Source organism: Palaemon carinicauda, chromosome 6, assembly GCF_036898095.1.
Source record: "Palaemon carinicauda isolate YSFRI2023 chromosome 6, ASM3689809v2, whole genome shotgun sequence".
Taxonomy (NCBI): Eukaryota; Metazoa; Arthropoda; class Malacostraca; order Decapoda; family Palaemonidae; genus Palaemon; species Palaemon carinicauda.
This window is the reverse complement of record NC_090730.1, coordinates 124,745,632-124,768,131: the sequence shown is the minus strand read 5'-3', so window position 1 is coordinate 124,768,131 and position 22,500 is coordinate 124,745,632. Positions and strand designations below refer to the sequence as shown.

Here is a 22,500-nt window from a genome sequence, read left to right as displayed (position 1 = left end):
TATACTTCTGCAGCAGTACTTGCTGTCGCCAGCCGCCCGTAAAGCAAAGCTTTTTCAGCTCTCTCAACAACTGTTGGGGAACCAAAGGGCTGCGCTCGCCCTCAGGGAAATGACCAATATCGCTCGCCTGCAACCTGCCGCAGACAGCTCTCCTTGTGAGGTTAACCTACTTCGTCCCCTTTGGGTATGCTCTTTACCCGAACCTGTTCGCGCTGCCATACCCGATATCTATAGTTTACCCATAAAGGACTTGATGACCAAAGCCGATGCCCTTATGAACAGCCACTTCACGACCTTCAAGACATCCATCAACGCCTCCACTCCTGACGAAGAGGACACTTATTCAATAACAACCGAAGCTGACGTGAATGCCATAGGACACACACGCCTACTCCGTGACGTGCAGGATTAGCGACAAAGCCACCCATCACCCACTACTCGCTCGCGCTCCAACCAACGACTTCTACAGCCACTTACTGCTGCCCATCGGCTGCAGTTTTCCTACTACCACTACAGATTCGGGGCTGCCGTGAAGAAATGTGCCAAGGATTGTCAGTGGCCAAGAAACCTATAAGTAGGCCATCTCTCGTGGCGGTGGCCTCCCGTGTTTCTAATCCTTTCTTTTTACATGATGCAGGAACGAGCGTGCGATTTTTGGTAGACATGGGTGCTTGTCGTTCTCTTTTGCCAAGGGAACTCTTCAGGACACTACGTATTCTGTTTAAGTCTGCCGACGTCCGCCTGGTAGCTGCCACCGGATCTGCGAAATCCACCTACGGTTACGAGGACCTCCCATTATCGTTTGGAAACGGCAAATTCAATTGCAAGTTTCTCATTGGTGACGTCACATTACCAATCCTCGGTGCGGATTTCATCTCTCATTTCCACCTTCTGGTCGATTTTGCCCACCGACAATTGGTCAACGCAGACTCGTACTTGTCGACACCTCTTCAACCTGCCCCCTCCAACCTAGCTCTCCATATCAGTGCACCCACGGATGCCTACTCCCACCTCCTCACGTCGTACCCAGAAGTTTTCCATCCCAAACTTCGCCAAACACCTACGGCTCCTACCAAACACAGTATTTATCACCGTATCAAGAAATGGGCCTTTGCCAAAAGACCTCCAGCCCATGGTCGTCACCCTTACATATTGTCCTGAAGAAAGATGGCTCCCTCCCTCCGTGTGGGGATTACAGGCACCTGAACATGCAAACAGAAACGGATCACTACCCCCTCCCAAACATCGCCGACGTGACCTCCTACTTGCACAAAGCGAAGGTTTTCTCTACGCTCGACCTCCTGAATGGGTATTATTAGGTGCCTATGATCTCAGGAGACATCCCCAAGACCACCATCACTACTCTCTTTAGTACATACACTTTCAATTACTCCTGTTTTTGCCATCGTGATGCTGGTGCCACTTTTCAACGTCTCATGGATGGCATCTTAGGGGACCTCCCCTTCTGTGTATGTTATGTGGACCACATACTTGTGTTCTCTTCCTCAAAAGAGGAACACCTCCATCACTTGTGCATTGTGCCTGACCACCTACAACAAAACGGCCTTATAATCCCGTACGACAAGTGTACCTTTGGCGCCAGCGAAGTGTCGTTCTTAGGGCACTGAGTCACTCCTGGAGTCCATCCCCTCCCTAAGAAGGTAGCAGGCACTCAGAACTTCCCCATGCTCTCGACCGTCAAAGCACTGCAGGAATTCTTAGGCAGGATCAACTATTTTCACCCTTTTCTGCCAGCCATTGCCGCCACTCTTGCTCCTCTCTACGCCTCTCTCAAGGGCAAGCCAAAAGACCTGAAGTGGGGTCCTCTTCAAGAAGCGGCCTCCTGTAACGCAAAAAATGCCCTATCAACCGCTGGTGCTCTCACTTTTCCCATCCCACAAGCCCCTCTCCTTCTCTCCACCGATGCCAGTGACGTCACTATTGGTGCAGCACTCGAACAGGTGGTCAACGGCTCGTTCTGCCCATCGGCATTCTTCAGCAAAAAATTGTCCAAGGCAGAATCGGGTTATGCTACCTTCGATCTCAAATTGCTGGCGGTACACTTGGCTGTCCGTCACTTTCGCCATTTCTTAGAAGGTACGCCCTTCGTCATTTGCACAGACCACATGCCTCTGGTGCACGCCTTCACTCGACAGTCTGACGCCTGGTCCGCCCGTCAACACCAACATCTCTCTGCCGTGGCTGAATATAATTGCACCTTTCAACATGTCCCTGGGAAAACGAATCCCGTTGCCGATGCCCTGTTAAGAAACACGTTGGCCGCCGTTAATCTAGGATTGGATAAAAACGCCTTGGCTGAAGCCCAACGACAGGATCCAGAGTATCAAGCATGTAGGACATCCAGCACATCCCTCTGTTGGGAAGATGTCCTCATTGACGACTCCAACACCACCCTCCTCTGTGATGTTAGTACTGGTAAACCGTGATCGGGGATTCCTGCTCCCATGTGCCAAGAGGTGTTTGATTTCATTCATGGTCTTTCACATCCCTTGCTCCGTTCTACTGCACAGCTGCTGAAGACGAAGTTCATTTTGTACGGAATTACTAAGGATGCTAAGGATTGGGTGCGTGCATGTACTTCTTGCCAAACTTCAAAGTACATCGACATATGGATTTAGGAGTGGGCACCCTTCCTCAACCTCAGCGTTGTTTTGCCCATATTCTCGTTGATGTTGTAGGCCCCCTACCCACGTCACAAGGACATCGTTACCTGTTTACCTTCATCGACCGTTCCACTCGTTGGCCTGAAGTCATTCCCATGGAAACTGCAACATCCACCTCATGTATATCTGCCTTAATCTCAGGATGGACAGTAAGATTTGGTATCCCTGAGCAAATTACTTCTGACAGGGGTACCACTTTCACCTCTCAATTGTGGACATCATTAGCGAATCTCCTGGCCATCACCCTACATCAGATAACTGCCTACAACCCCGCTACCAAGGAAATGGTTAAAAGTTTTCATCGCACCCTCAGAGCAGCTTTGATGTCCTGCTGTAAGGACTCCAACTGATTTACTCAGCTTCCCTGGGTCCTTCTGGGACTAGGGACCACTCCTAAAGATGCCCTGTACATCTCGGTTGCTGAATTTTTTCCTTCTACAACCTCATCCGACAATCTCCAGCTCATACGTCACCTCGTGGGAAAATTTACTCCATGCTACCAGACTTACAAACTCCCAGCAAAGCATGACATATCGACAGACTTGCACTCTGCAACGCACGTCTTCCTACGCAAGGACACTAGCAAGCCACCGTTAACACCCCCTAACACGGGCCGTTTCCTTGTGATCCTGTATAGTAACGGCATTTTTTTTTATATATATTATCCTTTGTATCTTCGCTCTCCCCTCGCGCTGACAGCAACTTGCATGAACCTGTATTCATATTTCTCATTGTTAACTGTTAACAGAATCGGTTGTCGGTTGGACAAGAAATAGTATGTTGTATTTTTTGGCTCGTCACAAACTCCATCCCTCAGGTGCCTCCGCTGGCAGAGTTCACATCCCATTAGCCAAGGAGTAATCAAAGGGCATCTCAGATGGCCAGGAGTTTTTTTATCCCTTGGGTGTTCCCGTAGTTGCCTACAATTTCTTTATATTAATATGCGTTTATCTTGAATACGTTTACTTTCCCGTGTATATACAAAAACATATATATATATATATATATATATATATATATATATATATATATATATATATATATATATATATATATATATGTATATTTATATATATATATATATATATATATATATATATATATATATATATATATATATATATATATATATATATATATATATATATACATATATATATATACATATATATATAAATATATATATATATATATATATATATATATATATATATATATATATATATATATTTATATATAATTTTACACTTGTATACATATATTTACACATTTAGCATATATGCACACATAAATCTACATGCAAACATAATTTTACATACATATTTTACATACAAATATATATATATATATATATATATACATATATATATATATATATATTTATATATATATATATATATATATATATATATATGTATATATATATATAAAAATATATATATATATATATATATATATATATATATATATATATATATATATATATATATTCATATATATATATATATATATATATATATATATATATATATATATATATATATATGTATATATATACATATATATATATATATATATATATATGTATATATATACATATATATATATATATATATATATATATATATATATATATATATATATATATATGTGTGTATATATACATATATATATTATGTGTGTGTGTGGGGGGGGGGTGTGTATATACATATATATATATATATATATATATATATATATATATATATATATATATATATATATATATAAGTGACTATAATGCATATACAATTTTACATAGATGTTTATGATGACATAGATCAGAGAAAATAATATCACAGACATATATAATATTAGGTATATAATTCTTACAGAGTAACGAGATGTCGCTAAGGTTAAGTCTGATTATATGCACATTTCTTCGCATATACAGTAAATATATAGAGTTGGTACATTAGATGTTCTATATGTTAATTTTTATCAAAACTTTCGTTTATAAAACTGGACTCCTTTTAAGAGCTCTACTAGATTGGCGATATACAATTTGCTACTCTCAGAAGAGTTCTTTGTGAGTTCTCGTTTTCATTGTGTTATTGCGCTTACATGCTACATTAACGTTGAAATATCCCTGAAATTGTTTTATGGCAATAAGAGTAAGATTTATTTTGCATTATAGTGTTTTTGCGTTTTTTAATGCATCGTCTAGTACAATTTCGAGGTACTTTAATTTCTTGCCTATAGTCATAATCTCCTTTGTTACATGATCAATATTTTAAGGGCTGCAAACTCATAACGTTTTCAAAAACATTGAAGTCAGTACATATTTCATAACTTCATTACTTTGATTTGAGTAGAAATGCACATGCGCAAAGATATGTATTGGTTTTCTGTATACAGTAAACTTTAATCTATCATCTGTTTATAAGGCAATCTAAAAGAGGTAAACCACAATTATTTTTCAACTTTTATTGTACAATCTATTCATGGTACCAAACCATTCGATTTGTAAAAAAAGATATATAAATTTTCATTATTTGCTCGCATATACTGTATTGTGTCATTAATATAGCGAAACCATTTTTCATTATCAGGTAAAATGCTACTTAAGATTCTGCTCAAGATAATTCATATATAGGTGTTGTTCAATACTGGAGGTAAGGGGTTTCGCATGGAATATATTTTGCATAGTTACATAAATTCTATTTCGGTATTATTATGAAATGGTAAACTCTATTGTTGATTCTGTAAGGTATCAGATAGAGATTCTGACGCACCATCTGTGGTAACTTTAATAAATAATGAAAAAACGTCAAAAATTACAAGACTTACTGATATGTATGAAATAGATGGATAGATTTGCTTAAAGCAAATGGGTATTACTGACTGATGCCCACATAAACAAAGCCACTCCAACACCTAAAAATATAACAGACAAGTCACACGTCTCAAACTGTCGACCTAACCACGCCAGGACTCCTCTCTGCTGGCAGGAAGGACGCTGGTGTCTGGTACAACACATGAACATACACTAACGGGGTCTAAGTGATGTCAGGGAGGGCAGCCGATCGGGACTACGGTCTACCCGAAAGCCAAAACAAAGTCATTCAAAAAGAAAGCAACTGTGCTTACGCTATACAAATGGGAAAAAGCACGTTAATCAAACATGAATTATTTAATCTGCTAATGAAATCTGAGATGGTGCCAACCAAAAGATTAAAGATATTAACTTGGTATTTAGATAAGTTTTTTGGTGGCAAATTCACAGAACTAATTATTATGCCTCGGTTTGGAAGAACCCAGGTCTATATGGCTGAGGACTATGAAGAATGAAGTAGGAGATGATGAAAGGAGAAATATTAATTCAGATTCTTAAGATAGAGGCGACTGGCGAAATCTAACCGATGCCCTTTACGTTAATAGGCGTAGGAGGATGATTATGATGATGATGAATTCGGTTATAAACAGAGATAAAAGTTGATTCAGACTCGTATTTCTCCTCATATACAAATCGGTATTATTCTCGACTGTTATTTCGATTTCTACTCGGCAGGGGTTTCGAATCCTTCCCATGACATAAATTCTTACCCTGAGATTACGGCAATTTTCCGTTTGGTCTGTGATCACGAGGCAGAACGAAATCGATATTAGTAATTTTTTTTTGTGGCTTATTTGAAGTTATGAGAGAATTGACACACACACAAAGAATATTCTAACAAAACGTAAGAAAAAGAAATGGACATGGGCAGGACATACAATGAAAATGATAGATAATAGATGGTCATTAAGAATAACAGAATGGGTCGCTAGACATTGCAAAAGAAGCCGGGGAAGGAAGAGAAGGCGATGGATTGACAAACTAAGAAAGTTTGCCGGTGTGGACTTACACAGCAAGAGCATAAACAGATTCAAGTGAAAGGGCATGTCTAAGGCCTTTGTTCCGAATTGGACTAGTAATAGGTGATGATATATATGTACAGTACATACACACTCACACACACACAGACACACACACACACACACACACACACACATATATATATATATATATATATATATATATATATATATATATATATATATATATATATATATATATAGGTGTGTGTGTATGTGCGCACGCGCGTGCGCTCGTGTGTGTCTGTGTTTGTGTATATATTTATATATGTTGATGAAAAGATGAATATTCATACAAATGTTTATATATGCCTATATGTATGTATAAATTTATATACTATATTATGTAAGTATGTATGTATGGATATATGTATATACATAACTTATAAGCTGCACGCACGAGCCATGGTTCAGCAATTTCCATTGCTTAAATACGACGACTGTTATGTGTTCCTGATATGGGGAAGTGTCTCATATACCCTATGAACCAGAAGCCCTTGAGGAATATGCAAGACAACTGTGCTTGGAGCATAAGGATGAAGAATTTGTTAAGGGCTAATTCGATATGGAATAAAAGATGTGGGACAGGGATGTGTTTTAGTATTATCAAGTGTTATGAGGAAACTAATTCAACAGCATTTTCACTGAAAGACATAACGGAAAATTCAGTGAACCTCCTATTAATAAATTAGCTTTCGATACACTTGACGTTCATCTTATACACTCATCACAAAATAGCTGAATTACATGGGGCTAACTATTATGAGAACCAATACTGGAATGATTTGATTTTTCATAATGAAGTAAAAGGCTCTTTTTTCTTTTATCGATAATTGTCGTTAAAGTAATCTAATTAGTCCATATGATATTCCATATCATACAACTAATCCGCACAATGTGAAAAGACGTCAATAACCCCATATACCATTACCTTTAGCAAAGGTTGAAAATCTATGAAGTGATTGTCGAGTACATTTGCCTATTTGTTAACCTGTATCTTAGCACACTATATTGTTCAAGAACTTATTTTTTTTTCTTTTCTTTTTTTTTTTATACCGAAAGGTATAACATTTTCCCCATAAAAATTAATTAAAACAATAGAAAACGATTCACCTGGTCATTTTTTATCTAGAGATATGCATATTCAATTTGGTTTATATATGAAAGGTATTGCTTATATATTTAAGAACAACTGTAGAACTTGGTCGTCAGCTAGCTACTAGAATACTAGTATGCAAATAATGCAAAGGAAGACAGGGGCGGAGGAGTGAGAAAAGAACAGCCATGATTGTTTACAAAGGAAATAGGGATGTACTACAATTTGAAAATAACCTAGTAATTTGTGGGCCTGAAATATTCATAATAAATTTGTAGAATGTATGGAAAAGTCAAGAGAATTTGTTAAGATAGATAATTTTGAGTTCCTTTTCATGCCAGGACAACTATATTTGGAAAACGGCACAGAGGAAAAATTTTACTAGACATAAGAGGGTCTTAGGTAGTCGTTTGATGGTGTTGCAAGACAAACCACCAGAGAGGCGCAAGGAACTTTAAGAGAGCTGTGTTAAAGAATTTCGATTAAACGTTGTTGCTTATCAAGAATTAGTCCTGAGCTCTTTACTTTGAAGGATGCTAAACAGATGGAAGGATAAGGGTATACAATGAAAAGATGTAATTTGCATATTATCTAATAATAGAAGCAAAGTCAGAAATTTAAAAATTCTTAAAAGATTGAAGAGTGGAATGGAGAGGATTGAAACCTCAACTTAGACAAACTATATCTTAGGTTATAACGACAGGAAAGAGAGAAAAGGAAACGTTATCCAGGAGAGTAGCCATATGGATGTTGTGGGAATGGTATGAGGGTGACGATGGTGATGTGTGTAAAAGGTGTCATAGAATATACCTTTCAAGAGCATATCTCGGAAAATAAAGGTGTCATAGGATATATCTTTCAAGGGGATTTCTCGGAATATATATAACATTTCTGTTATTGGGAGAAATAACAAGTATTGTATAGAGAGGCTAAAAAGGAGTAGTAGCATATTGAATAAAAAAATTGGATTGCTTGACTTCTGGTACATAAAAATAACTTGACAGTGTACGTCGAAATCTGATGCCTGTTTATGGTTTGTTCTATTTGATTGAGCAAACTAATGGCCGCTAACAAAGGAAATGGAGAATATTTTACAAAGGCCTGACTACAGAATGCCAAGATTTATGACCAGAGTAACTTATCTGATGTCCAGTTTCTGGATAACAGAGATATCTGAATAAGAGATATAAAATAATGAGATAGTTTGGACATGGGAAGAAGAAGGATAGGAGCGAATAAAAAAGTGGCATCCGAGTGAGTAGTGGGAAGAAGATTAATATTAAGTAACAAGAAATAATTGAGGTGCTAAGAGCACAAAGACAGTTTAGAACAAAACATAACTAATTTCACGGCTAACCGTGAATAAAATGCCGATGTATAACTTCGCTAATGAGGAAAATGAACAATTCGTAAATTTATACCCATTTAGGTTGATCATGGGCGTATACATTACATTGACACACACACGTATATATATATATATATATATATATATATATATATATATATATATATATATATATATATATATATATATATATATATATACACACATAATTCTATTGATACATAGTCACAGGGGAAGGGTAAACACAACCATGTGTTGTCTGATGGTAATGAATATTCATATATATATATATATATATATATATATATATATATATATATATATATATATATATATATATATATATATAAACTGAGAGAGAGAGAGAGAGAGAGAGAGAGAGAGAGAGAGAGAGAGAGAGAGAGAGAGAGAGAGAGAGAGAAATTTTTTCTCTAAAGACTACAAGTCGAGGTAAAGTGTGCATTTTTTTAATGATTTCCAGTCTGGGAAAACTTACAAGACAAAAATAAGGGCAATAATGTTACATGTAAAACCATTCAACACTATGAACACCCCTTACCCATTAAGGTAGAAAAAGAGCCATTATGTATCTTGTAATGTAGATCTAACATTTTGAATGAAAAGAAGATAATGTTGCAGCCAGATAATGAGCAGATAATGTAGCCTTAATGGGAAATAAGAGAGGACAGTTTGTTATAAGATTTTATCTCGGCAAGACAGGAAATAAAAAAAGAGCGCTGATGTGTTGAATATAAAGCGTACATCAGATGAGTTGAGTAATAATACGAGTTATGTTGAACATGAGAATGGGATGAAACAAATGAAAATATTCTTAGTCGAGATACATATTTTAACTGAATAATAAAGATAGCCAAAGTAATATATAGTCTAATATCATAACGATAAAGTAAATATGTGAAAATTTGGCACCCGTATTGCTTGACCATGGCGAGCTGTTAATCTAAAAGAGTACACTATAAAAGAAAATAGATGAGAGAGAGAGAGAGAGAGAGAGAGAGAGAGAGAGAGAGAGAGAGAGAGAGAGAGAGAGATTTATGGGATGGGTTGTGGAGTCATTTTGATTTTTTTTTATTTGCGGGATGTACCTCATAGACTGATTAAATATGCCGAGTTAGGAACAATAATCGAATTGGAATGAAGGTAGTCCGTACCTGTTAGCTGCTATCCAGTGTAGCGTATTCCTTCCCATCCATGTGAACAGATTTTTCACATTTAAGCTACATTCTTAGTCCCACCATCCCCCACAAGCCCACTTCAACGTTGTACGAGACTGATGACAGATCGTTTTTGGTGTTTTGAACTGGTCTAGGAATTTGAATGTGTACCAGGAAAGTTAATTCTGGCTAAGGAGAGATGAGGCCGGGTCAGATCAATATGGTGAATACATTTTTTTAGGATCATATAAATTCATATTCCATATCTTATAAATCTATAAAAGTGTTATTTTGGAATTTTCTAAGCCATCATGCATAGTTTAACTAATTAATGCTTTATCAGGTTTATTAGGCATCCAGTCACATCTTTAGTTGTCATTCAAGGTGGCTTTGAAAAATGCATAAACTTCACACACTAGCTTAAAGATAGCGATTGTAAAAGCATATGGTAATTAACCTTTTTAAGTGGAGGAAAATTTAGAACTATGGAGAACCATGGCAAAAAGAATTAGGGTAATTGTAATTGAACCAGGCATGAAAGAAGAGGCTATTACTAGCGAATAAATTGAAACGGTTATTTAATCAGGCAGAAAATAAAGAATTTCGAATGCTCAGCTTTACAAATTTTGGTTGTTTAAGAAGTAAGGAAATGTTAATGGATATGAAATACTTTGGTGCAAAGGTTAATAATGAAATATTAAATAAAAAATAGTCTTCAAACGTTTGTGATGTATACTAGTGTTTTGAGTTTTTAATGAACTTCATAGACTTGTTTTGTGACTTAGGCTACTCTCATTTAGTTTTCCGAGTTCGAATGAAAAATTTATCAGTTGCATAAGAAACTAAATGAAAAAACATGGAGAATCAAAGGATTATATTATGATTTATTAATGTAATAGATAATGCTATTAGATTATGGTCAAACATGACCTAGGGTACATAATTAACACCAGAAAAGCATTATAAATAAGTGGAATCAGAACATCTGTTTCCAAGAAATGCCTCTGGATAATTGGGCATCCTGTTCTTTTGTCTATAATTCTTAGGTGTAAAAATGTTAAAAAGGTTAGTGGAATGAGGAAAGCGTTGATATGCACTAGATTAAGGTTATATTTTAAAATGTCGCGCATTTTGAAATTAAATTAATCTTTTCTGTGCAAATCTGTATACCAAATTAGAGTTTTAGGTTTTTATAGTAACTACTTAAGTTTTTCTGCTCAGTCATGGCTACCATGTGTTTAGCAAAGGGAAGCTAGGGATTTGATTCCAGTCTTCAATATTTCGATGGGGTAGTATATTTCCGTGGATTATTTAGAAATAAGAGAGAATGAATGTAATTTTATAAACCTTGTATCAGTTCTTGGGCCTGTACTGATATTTTGTTACTTCAGAGACTAAATTTTATACCAGATTTGACGGTCTTCATTAGATGTGTACAACATATGGAGGGTGTGTGTACTAACTATTGCCTACAAATTGCTTAACTGATTTACAATTGTCTTATAATGATAACAGAAAATCTATCTTATGTTTTCAAGGATCTGTGCACGATTCACAAATGATTTTCCCATTCTCTTAGAATTGATAATTAGGTTTCAGTTTTGAGCAAGTGTATATGAGTGAGATCTAATTGCTTATTTGTATTATTTTTCTGTATCTAATGACATGACCCAAATGTACTTCTTTTTATCACATCAGGTATCAGCTGTTGACCCAGACTTACCACGCACAGTCAACCAAAACATACTGTATTATCTGTCTCCTGTCGAACAACTCAACTTTACCATAGACAGCAAAAATGGCGACATATCATTGAAAGGAGTAAGTAATAGCTTCTTATTTCAGTATTACCAGTGACCTTTGTGTGTCTTGTGGGTATATCTATATGCTCGCCGGCTGCAGAAAATGTAGTATTAGTCCAATTTTGTTGATTTAAGTGAGATTAGAGGATTATTTCTCATTTCTTATATTGAAGCTTCTTATAAGGATAAGGGAAAATAAAAGGGCTTTCTTCTGTCAACCATTGAAAACCTTGCTTTTTCATTTATCCAGTGTTCAGATCGTGAGGCTGCTAAGAAGGGCATAATGATGTTGTATCCGAGGGCTAACGATGAAGGGGGAAGAGGTCACGATGCTGATCCTGCCACCGTTCATCTGATCATCAGAGATCTCAACGATAATCACCCACATAAACATTCACCTGTAAGTACACTGTTTTATATCTTATATTTCCTTTTCCCACTACACCCATAGCGATGCAGCTCTCCCTCTTTCTTTAAATGCCAATCCTCACCGTATGGTATGTAATGCATTTTTTTTTTCTAAAACTGGATGCTCGCATTTTATCCATTACACCTTCCAATATTATTTGAACCTCTTTTGCTAAATCCACCACAATAATCATCGTCATTAATATTCTTACATCAGATTTTTATATTTTGGGGACCTGACTCTCAATTTCCTTCTAACCTGAACACTTTATGCAAGAATTTCCACATGGGTTGCTTTCTTTCCTTGCTCTTTCATTGAGATTTTTCGAGCTTTCATATAATTCTTCTCAATGATTTTCCCATATATACTGGTTTATAGTACTTTAGTCATTTCTCATCAACTGCCGGAACCATCTCATTATTTGAGATATTTTGAGATATTTCAGAATCTCTATAATTTTAAATTCACTCTATTCACTAAAGAATTTTTTAGCAACACCTGATCATATCATCCACCATATTCTGTGTAAGGGAATTCCTCAGCTGAAAGGAATAAAATAATCATTATAAGTTCCTGCAACTACATTGTTTCATCTTGAACACGTGACACCAATGGGAATCCCTGGCAAGATTTCGTCTCGGACGTACTTTCAATCAATACCAGTTACATCTTTGTTCAGCTTGATGCTAAAAACCTTCACCAATATGTAGTATATCTCTAACTGTGTATTCTGTCGTAACAAACGTACATTCTCTCATCATTTACTTATAAAATAGATAAAATATGTAATATATCTCTCTCTCTCTCTCTCTCTCTCTCTCTCTCTCTCTCTCTCTCTCTCTCTCTCTCTCTCTCTCTCTCTCTCTCTCTCTCTATATATATATATATATATATATGCATATATATATATATATATATATATATATATATATATATACATATACATATATATATATATATATATATATATATATATATATATATACAGTATATACATATATATGTATATACAGTATATATATATATATATATATATATATATATATATATCCATATATATATAAATATATAAATATATATATATATATATATATATATATATATATATCCATATATATATATATATATCCATATATATATATATATATATATATATATATATATATATATATATATATATATATATATATATATATATATATATATATATATATATATATATATATATATATTTATATGTATATATATATATATATATATATATATATATATATATATGTGTGTGTGTGTGTGTGTGTGTGTGTGTGTGCATGCAATAATATGTTAATCGATAATTGTTCTAGTGTAGCATGCATAATGATTTTCATTGCACATAGAATAAAGTATATAGACTAATATGACAAGATAAAAAACCTTATAAGAGGCGAAAGGTGAATATACAGTACTTCCGAAATCCGATTAAGTTTAAAATAGGGTATTGCAAATAGCGAAGTTTGATCAAAATATAATCGGAATAGGAATGATGTTGCATACTTTGTTTTTCTAGGAAAACAGTTACGCCAAAGTCATGGAGAACATGGATCCTGAGGATGTGAAATCGATAACTATAAAGCTCAGCGATGTTGATGGAAGTGACAATGGCTGTCCGTGCACCATGGTGTTTGATCCGTTTCTTGGCTGGAAAAATTCAGTCTTCTTCCTGTTGACGGGTAAGACGCCATTATTCTTTGGATAACATATTGCTAATAGGGAGAAGGAATTTGTTGTTTATTCCACTAAGCGTGTAAGATAAGTTTACTGAGTAAACAAGTTCTTGGGGTCAAAAGTTTTATATTCAAAATCTATGAGAAACGTTTGTGATGTATGAAAACATGCACTAAACTTATTTCTTATTTTAAATTTTCATGGTTTTAATGTTATTAGGAAGTTGTCACTATAGTTTCCATGGTTTTCGATACCTCAAACTAACTTAGAGCTCACATGAGTAAGTAGGGTGTGCTAACAAGAACCCAGTTTTAGTTTCCAATACCTTTAATCATAAATTAAAGCCAAAAAGCTTTTCATTACACATTCTCTTCATATTTAAAAAAAGATTAATTTTGAATGTACAGTACAGTAGGTTAAAACGTAACTTTTAATCAATGATATCAAACTAACTTTTACAATATCCTTTTTAAAAATGCATGCCAAAATATGGCTTTACTTTTCTCAGCTTCTCTCTCTCTCTTTTATTTTCTTTTTTTTATTCTGGTTTCATTTATACATTTTCTTACCAAGGATTTTATGTCATCCTTGTTAAATTGTTTTCATTGCTTATTAATATATCTTTTTTATATGATTTACAATATTGAGGCGTTGTTACTATTTTCCCCTAACCCTTTTATCTAGCTGTGGCTGAGGACAAGACTCATGTCCTTCGATTACCTTTGGAATGGTTAAATAAGCTTATTTGCACAACTTCCCCTTTTTATTGCAAGCTTCCTTTGCGAATTTTTTTCTGAACAGTTATATATTAAAGAAGGAAAACGATTATTCGTTAGGTAGTAATTTAAAAAGCGATAATTTTTACCAGAGAGACGGAATCAACAATGCTCTTGTTTCTCTTTACCTCACAGATTAGGGTCAACGTACCGCCTAAATCCTTTAGTCTCGTTAGACCGAGAGGAGCAGAAGGTGTATCCCCTTCCCTTTGTGACCCAAGACCAGACAGGTCGAAGAGGCATCCGGTTTTTCACCTTAGAGGTCGGGGATGTGAACGACTCTCCAATGTCCAATGGAACAAGCAAAATTAAGGTCTACAATTACCAAGTATTGTTCGAGTTTACGATGTGTTTCATCTCCAATATATGAGTTTTTTTTTTTTTATTTATTTGTGTATCATATTCCCTTTTTGACTTAGCTTCAGAAGGTTTTTTTTTTCTTTCTTTCTTTTTTTGCGCACATTGATTCATCGCTTTTTTTTTACTATTAAAATATTTTCAACTTTTACATTTATGATCACTTATTTTTGTAATTAATAAACAATGAATGCATTTTATCTGGTGTTTTGGATTATGATTTAGGTTATGCTGAAACATATTTACAATTTCCCAAATACTTGTTAGCTTTTCTAATTTATTTGGATTTTCAAGATTTCTTGCTTGTCACATTATGTTGTTTTTCATTCTATTTCATAAGGCATTTTATCAAATCAAATACCTATGATATTAATCAGAGAAATCTTTACGTTGCTTTCAACAATAAATATTCCACACTTACTACATATGAGAGAACACGTAGGTGGACGTAAAGTTGAAAGGAGAAATAGTTCAAAGTATTTTGTTATTGTTTGAGTCGGAGTTTAAGTTAGAAAAAAGTTTAACTTAGAGTGGAAGGGGGTGGGGGTTAGTTTGGCTGTTAATGTAATAAAGACAGTTGAGAAAACCCATGAACAATTGGGTAAGTTTAAAGGTACGAAGGTAAAGATGAAGTTTTGTTTTAGAAGATAGGGGAAGGATATAAATAGTAAGCATGGGATAAGGAAATATGTTTAATCTATATAATCAACTATTTGTTTTAATGTTGTTACTGTTCTGGAAATAATATATTTTTATTGTTCATTACTTATCTGGTAGTTTATTTATTTCCTCATTTCCCTTCCTCACTGGGCTATTTTTTCTTGGAGCCCTTGGGCTTATAGCATCATGCTTTTCCAACTAGGGTTGTAGCTTAGCTAATAATAATAATAATAATAATAATAATAATAATAATAATAATAAAAATAATAATAATAAAAAGTGATTATTTGGGTTCCCATGAATAAACAGAAAAGACCCTGAAAAGGTATGGAGGAGGTTGGATGGGATATTCAAGAGGAAAATAGTCGATAAAAGAGAGAAAGTAATGAGAGCAGACAAGAGCATTTCCGAGGCTGTAATTAGTTACCCTACCGGCGAATATACAGAGAATAGATAGTGAGGATTTAAACTCAATGAAAAGGAAAAATAGAAATAAGCTGTCTAAAGTAAATGTTCTACCAGGAGAGTGAATTTCAGATTTTGTAGATTTGTTTATTATGGAGGCTAGGAGAGAGTCAAAAAGGCTAAATAGAAAAATGGGATTTTCGTAAAGTTAGAAATAATAATTATATTAAGGACTTGAAGAGATTGAAGACTGCAAGAACCCTACTAACTGAAAAGAGTTTATGTAATTTTATATATATATATATATATATATATATATATATATATATATATATATATATATATATATATATATATATATAAGCGAATAGACTGAAGGACATATTACGAAACAATATTAGGGAGGTAGAGCAGAGTGGGTTTACATAAGTAAGAAAGCATGAAAATTAAGTGTTTGTTACGAAAGAGTAATTTGAGATGTACGAAAGTAAGTGAAAACAAAGCTGCCTGCTAAAAACATGGACCTAGAATTGTATAATAGTACAACTTATATAGAATTAATATAGGGTTCAAGATTTATGATGTATACGACGAATTTATGGATAGCCACTGAAATTTTCCATGACGGAAACAAAGCATATTATAATACATTGAAAGAAGACTGAATGGGTTGATAATGAATTGTTTCTGAGATGTGGCTATGATATGACTTCATGGCTGTTTAGTATATTTCTGGATGAAGTAATGAGTTAGTTAAAGAGGAAAATCAAATCTTTGTGCAAAGTGAAAGTAGTGAAGAATCGCTGAATTTCATGATTCAGTAAAATATTTTTAAAATATTTGCAAGAAGAGTTACGAGTTTATTGAATAGGATTAAAGTTGTGAATAACATTCGAAACCTCCGACATAGAGCGAAGAATGTTAATGTAGACTAAAAAAGAATGGAACCTGTAAATTTGTGTTAGAATTTAATGAGTAAATGTGTTGGATAAGGGTAGGAGGATGAAGGAAGACTATTTAACGAATCAAGGAAATTATCATAGTGTAAAGCTTGGGAAGAATCTTCATATTTTTTTCAAGCCAGCATGAGAATGTATATAGTCAATGTTAGCCAAATCTTCCGTATGAAAGGGAAGTGAGGCTGCTGAATAGAAGATAAATATTTGGAGCTGTTGATAAAACTTGTGATCATATCATATCTAGCATGAGAAGTAGTGAAACGCTGAGATATGAATATGCATTGAAAAACTCATTACCATTGAAAAAAAAAGAATCAATTATTTTTAATGATGGAAAGAATGAGAAATGATACATTGGTGAAAAGAGTGTATTCTAGGAGTGCCTGGTGGTTGACGGAATGATGTTCTAGGAAATGATAGATAGATGGAGTTTGAGAGGTACTGTGATGCTAAGACCTAAATATATAAAGCACACAAACGTGTCGTAGTAAAAGATTTAAATATTCTACTGATGTCTTCTTTGCAAATATATGAACCATCTATAGCAATTTTATGGCAGTATTAGGTGGAGATATTTCACCTTCGTTTCAAAAGTTTAAGCACGAATATAGGTTTAACCAATATCTTAGTATTCTCTGGAACTACTCCTTCGTAAGAAGAAATGGATTAATAAGCACACACAACAAACATACACATATATATATATATATATATATATATATATATATATATATATATATATATATATATATATATATACATATATATATACAGTATATATATATATATATATATATATATATATATATATATATATATATATATATATATATATACAGTATATATGTATATATATACATATATACATACATATATATATATATATATATATATATATATATATATATATATATACAGTATATATATATATATATATATATATATATATATATATATATATTTATATATATATATACTATATATATATACAGTATATATATATATATATATATATATATATATATATATATAGTATATATATATATATATATATATATATATATATATATATATATATATATATATGCATATATACATACATACATACATACATAAACAGTATATATATATATATATATATATATATATATATATATATATATATATATATACAGTATATATATATATATATATATATATATATATATATATATATATATATATATATATATATATATATATATATATATATACTTGTTATTATCGAATTCGCTCTGCCTCTGGATCAGAGACCCAAGGGGGAATTAACTATATGATAATAGCTTCTGGTTGGCCAAGCATTCGAACCCGGATCAATTGGAAACAGGTCGACTGTAACCTCAGTTTTTACTTGGTCTGGGTTCGAATTCTTGGCGGACCAGGAACTATTATCGCTAAACTAATTCCCCCTTGGTGATCAGAGATCCAAGGGGGAATTATCTTTATGATAATAGCTTCTGTTCGGCAAAGGATTTAAACCTAGACCAAGTCGAAACTAAGATTGTCAGTAACCTCAGTATCGACTCTTTTCGGGTTCCAATTCTTGGGTGACCAGAAGCTATTATCATAAAGTTAATTCCCCCTTGGGTCTCTGATCTAGAGGAAGACGAATTCGATATTAACAGGTTTTATGGCTTATATGAATAAATAAAAATCACGAGTTAATGCGATAAATTATATATATATATATATATATATATATATATATATATATATATATATATATATATATATATATATATATATATATATATATATATATATATGTGTGTGTGTGTGTGTGTGTGTGTGTGTGTGTGTGTGTATCAATACACGAGAGTAATAGTGAAAGACTTGATTGGAGTTAGTACTTTTGCTTCTTGACACAGTTAGTATGACGGAGACAATTAAAGAACCGATGTACGATATTTATATAGAATAGGGATCCCCATGAGATCACTTTCTTGGTGACCTCAGATAGGTTTGAAATGTGAAAAGAGGATAATACAGTACAATATCAAAGGAAAACAGGCAATGGCTTAATTTATGTTTTAACTTTTGGTACAAAATATTTCTGCTCACTGATTTTAATACTATAATTGTATGAAATGTGCTACTTATAATTACATAAGTTTGTATGTATGACATTAACTTCTATTGATATAATCATGTTTTTCAAACGAAAATCTCTTCAAATATTGGCTGCCTTGCAACGGAACCGGTTCTCAGGCATGGCTGTAATGTGATGTCATTGACGTGAGAGGGTTGTGTAATCTAATCGTGCTTGCATCACTAGAGTTTAATTAATAAATTTCAGTAAAAAAAAGAAAATAATGTGATCCGCATCTATTACAATAATCATTTTTAGTATTTGTCCTCAGAAGCATTTGCTTAGAAATTTATGTTTTTTATGATCAATTGATCTATGTGTAGAAGATACAAGAAATTTTTTATATTTCCACGAATTAGCTATTGTGTGACGGATTCTTTAAACAATTTCTTGTTATAATGTCCTTAAATAGTCTTTCGCGGTCTCAATTTTGTTTCCAAGTGGCTGCAAGTTTAAGACTTTCCCTATTTAATCTAATGTCAGGTGTTCTGAAAATATGTCAATTAATATAAGTCAATAAAACTTCGGGAATTTACTTCTTTACAATTATAAAAATAGATTAACTTTGGTAACTATAATATGCTATATTCCATAAACCAGGTATTTCGTCATACGTTCATAACAGACTTTAGATGAAACTTATCTTTCATTAAATTCACAGATATTTTCACACAATCCTTCATTGAGATTAGCCAGAGTTTCTATAAGACTGTTTATGTCATCCATCCCAGGGCCAGTTCCCATCAATGGTTATTGTAGCTGTTCACGTGACAGATTTGGATGACTACGACCTGGATGACAAGATGTTCGAGGTGGATGCGACGACCTCATCCGACGTTGCCAATCACTTCCAAGTGGACGGGAAGAATGGTGACATCACAATGCTCAAAGGAACACCTGCTGGGATACACTTACTTAAGGTGAAGGTGAGCTCATATCTCTCTCTCTCTCTCTCTCTCTCTCTCTCTCTCTCTCTCTCTCTCTCTCTCTCTCTCTCTCTCTCTCTCTCTCTCTCTCTCTAATTTCTGTTAATGCTCTCTCCTGGTTTGCTGCAAACGCTGATATCACATGGCGCAAAATGCTAAGGAGGTTCGATTCACTGCTAATGAGCTTTCTCTGCAGATAAATGGAACGTGTTGAAGTTTTATATTGAATAGCCATTGCCTTAGGGGTGTCATAGACATCATCTCTTCGGACAGATTGAGTTCCAGATGGTATTCTTTTCATATGTAAATCTAAAATAACATACACACTACCATATATACAGTATACACACACACCCACCCACCCACACACACACACACACACACACACACACATATATATATATATATATATATATATATATATATATATATATATATATTTCAAATAAGCCATATATATTAATACATTAAAGTCTGGATTCTCTTAACAACCTCGGGATCAGAGCCCCAGGCGGAACCGCCCAAAGACTATGATATCGGACCGGCGGGGATTTGAACCCTCGTCCAGGATATCTGTATGCCAGTGACTTTAATGTATTAATATATATGGCTTATTTGAAATATGAAAGAAACACGTTTAAATGTGCAAAAATTTATCATTAATCGAATGCCAAGTCCCAAACCTACCAATTAGCTACGATGGTGAAGATGGGTTGATTTCAATTCTAAGTACAGAAAACCTGAATTTGACAGGTATATGTATAGAAGAATTGTCATTGACTTTTATCTTTCTTCGTGGCTGAGTGGTATGGTCACTGGCATACAGATATCCTGGACGAGGGTTCAAATCCCCGCCGGTCCGATATCATAGTCTTTGGGCGGTTCCGCCTGGGGCTCTGATCCCGAGGTCGTTAAGAGAATCCAGACTTTAATGTATTAATATATATGGCTTATTTGAAAGATGAAAGAAACACGTTTAAATGTGCAAAAATTTATCATATATATATATGTATGTACATGTATATATAAATATATATATATATATATATATATATATATATATATATATATATATATATATATATATATATACTGTATATATATACACATACATGTACACAGTTTATATATATATATATATATATATATATACATGTACACAGTATATATATATATATATATATATATATATATATATATATATATATATATATATATATATATGTATGTATATATATATATATATATATATATATATATATATATATATATATATATATATATATATATATATATATATACTGTTTATGTGTGTGCGTGTGTATTCAACAACTGACCATATCCATGTAATTAACCAGCTGATGGAAAAATCGACAGAGGATGATAAACCACTATTTATGCCAATTATAAACCATTACAAAGGTTTTTATTCTGTCAAAACCTCGTTATTATTATTTTTACTAATAGCCAAGCTATAACCCTAGATAGAAAAGCAAGATGTTATAAGCCCAAGGGTTCCAACAGGGAAAAATCTCCCAGTGTGGAAAGGAAATAGATAATCTATAAGAGAAGAAATAGATAATCAAAATGAAATATTTTAAGAACAGAAACAACATTAAATTAGATATCTTATATATAAACTACAAAAACTTCAATACAATCGAGAGGAAGAGATACAAGATAGAAGACCGTGACCAAGTGTACCTTCAAGCAGGAAAAATCTAATCAAAGTCAGTGGAAGGCCATGGTACAGAGGTTAGGGCACTACCCAATACCAGAGAACAATGGTTTGATTTTGGGGTGTCCGTCTCCTAGATGAGCTGCTTGCCATAGCTAAAGAATCTCTTCTACCCTTACCAAGAGGAAAGTAGCCACTGAGCAATGACATTGCAGTAGTTAACCCCCTGTGCAAAGAAAGATGTTTGCTATTCCCAGGGTAGTCAGGTGAGAATATGGAAAAAATTGACCAGACTATTCAGTGTATTTGTAGGCAAAAACAAAATGAGCTGTAATCAGAGAGGCATCCAATGTAGTATTGTCTGGTCAGTTAATGGAACCAATAACTCTCTAGCGGTAGTATCTCAACGGGTGGCTGGTGCCCATCAAAATTGAAGAGTAGATGAATCTTATGTTAGATTACTTGGAGATACAGCAGTCCTAAAACTGCATAAAGACAA

The 22,500-nt window shown here is 33.6% G+C and overlaps 1 pseudogene; it reads left to right on the top strand.

Moving 5' to 3' along the window:
* LOC137643219 (DE-cadherin-like) overlaps positions 1 to 22,500 on the top strand; it is a 201,020-nt pseudogene that overhangs the window by 121,105 nt on the left and 57,415 nt on the right.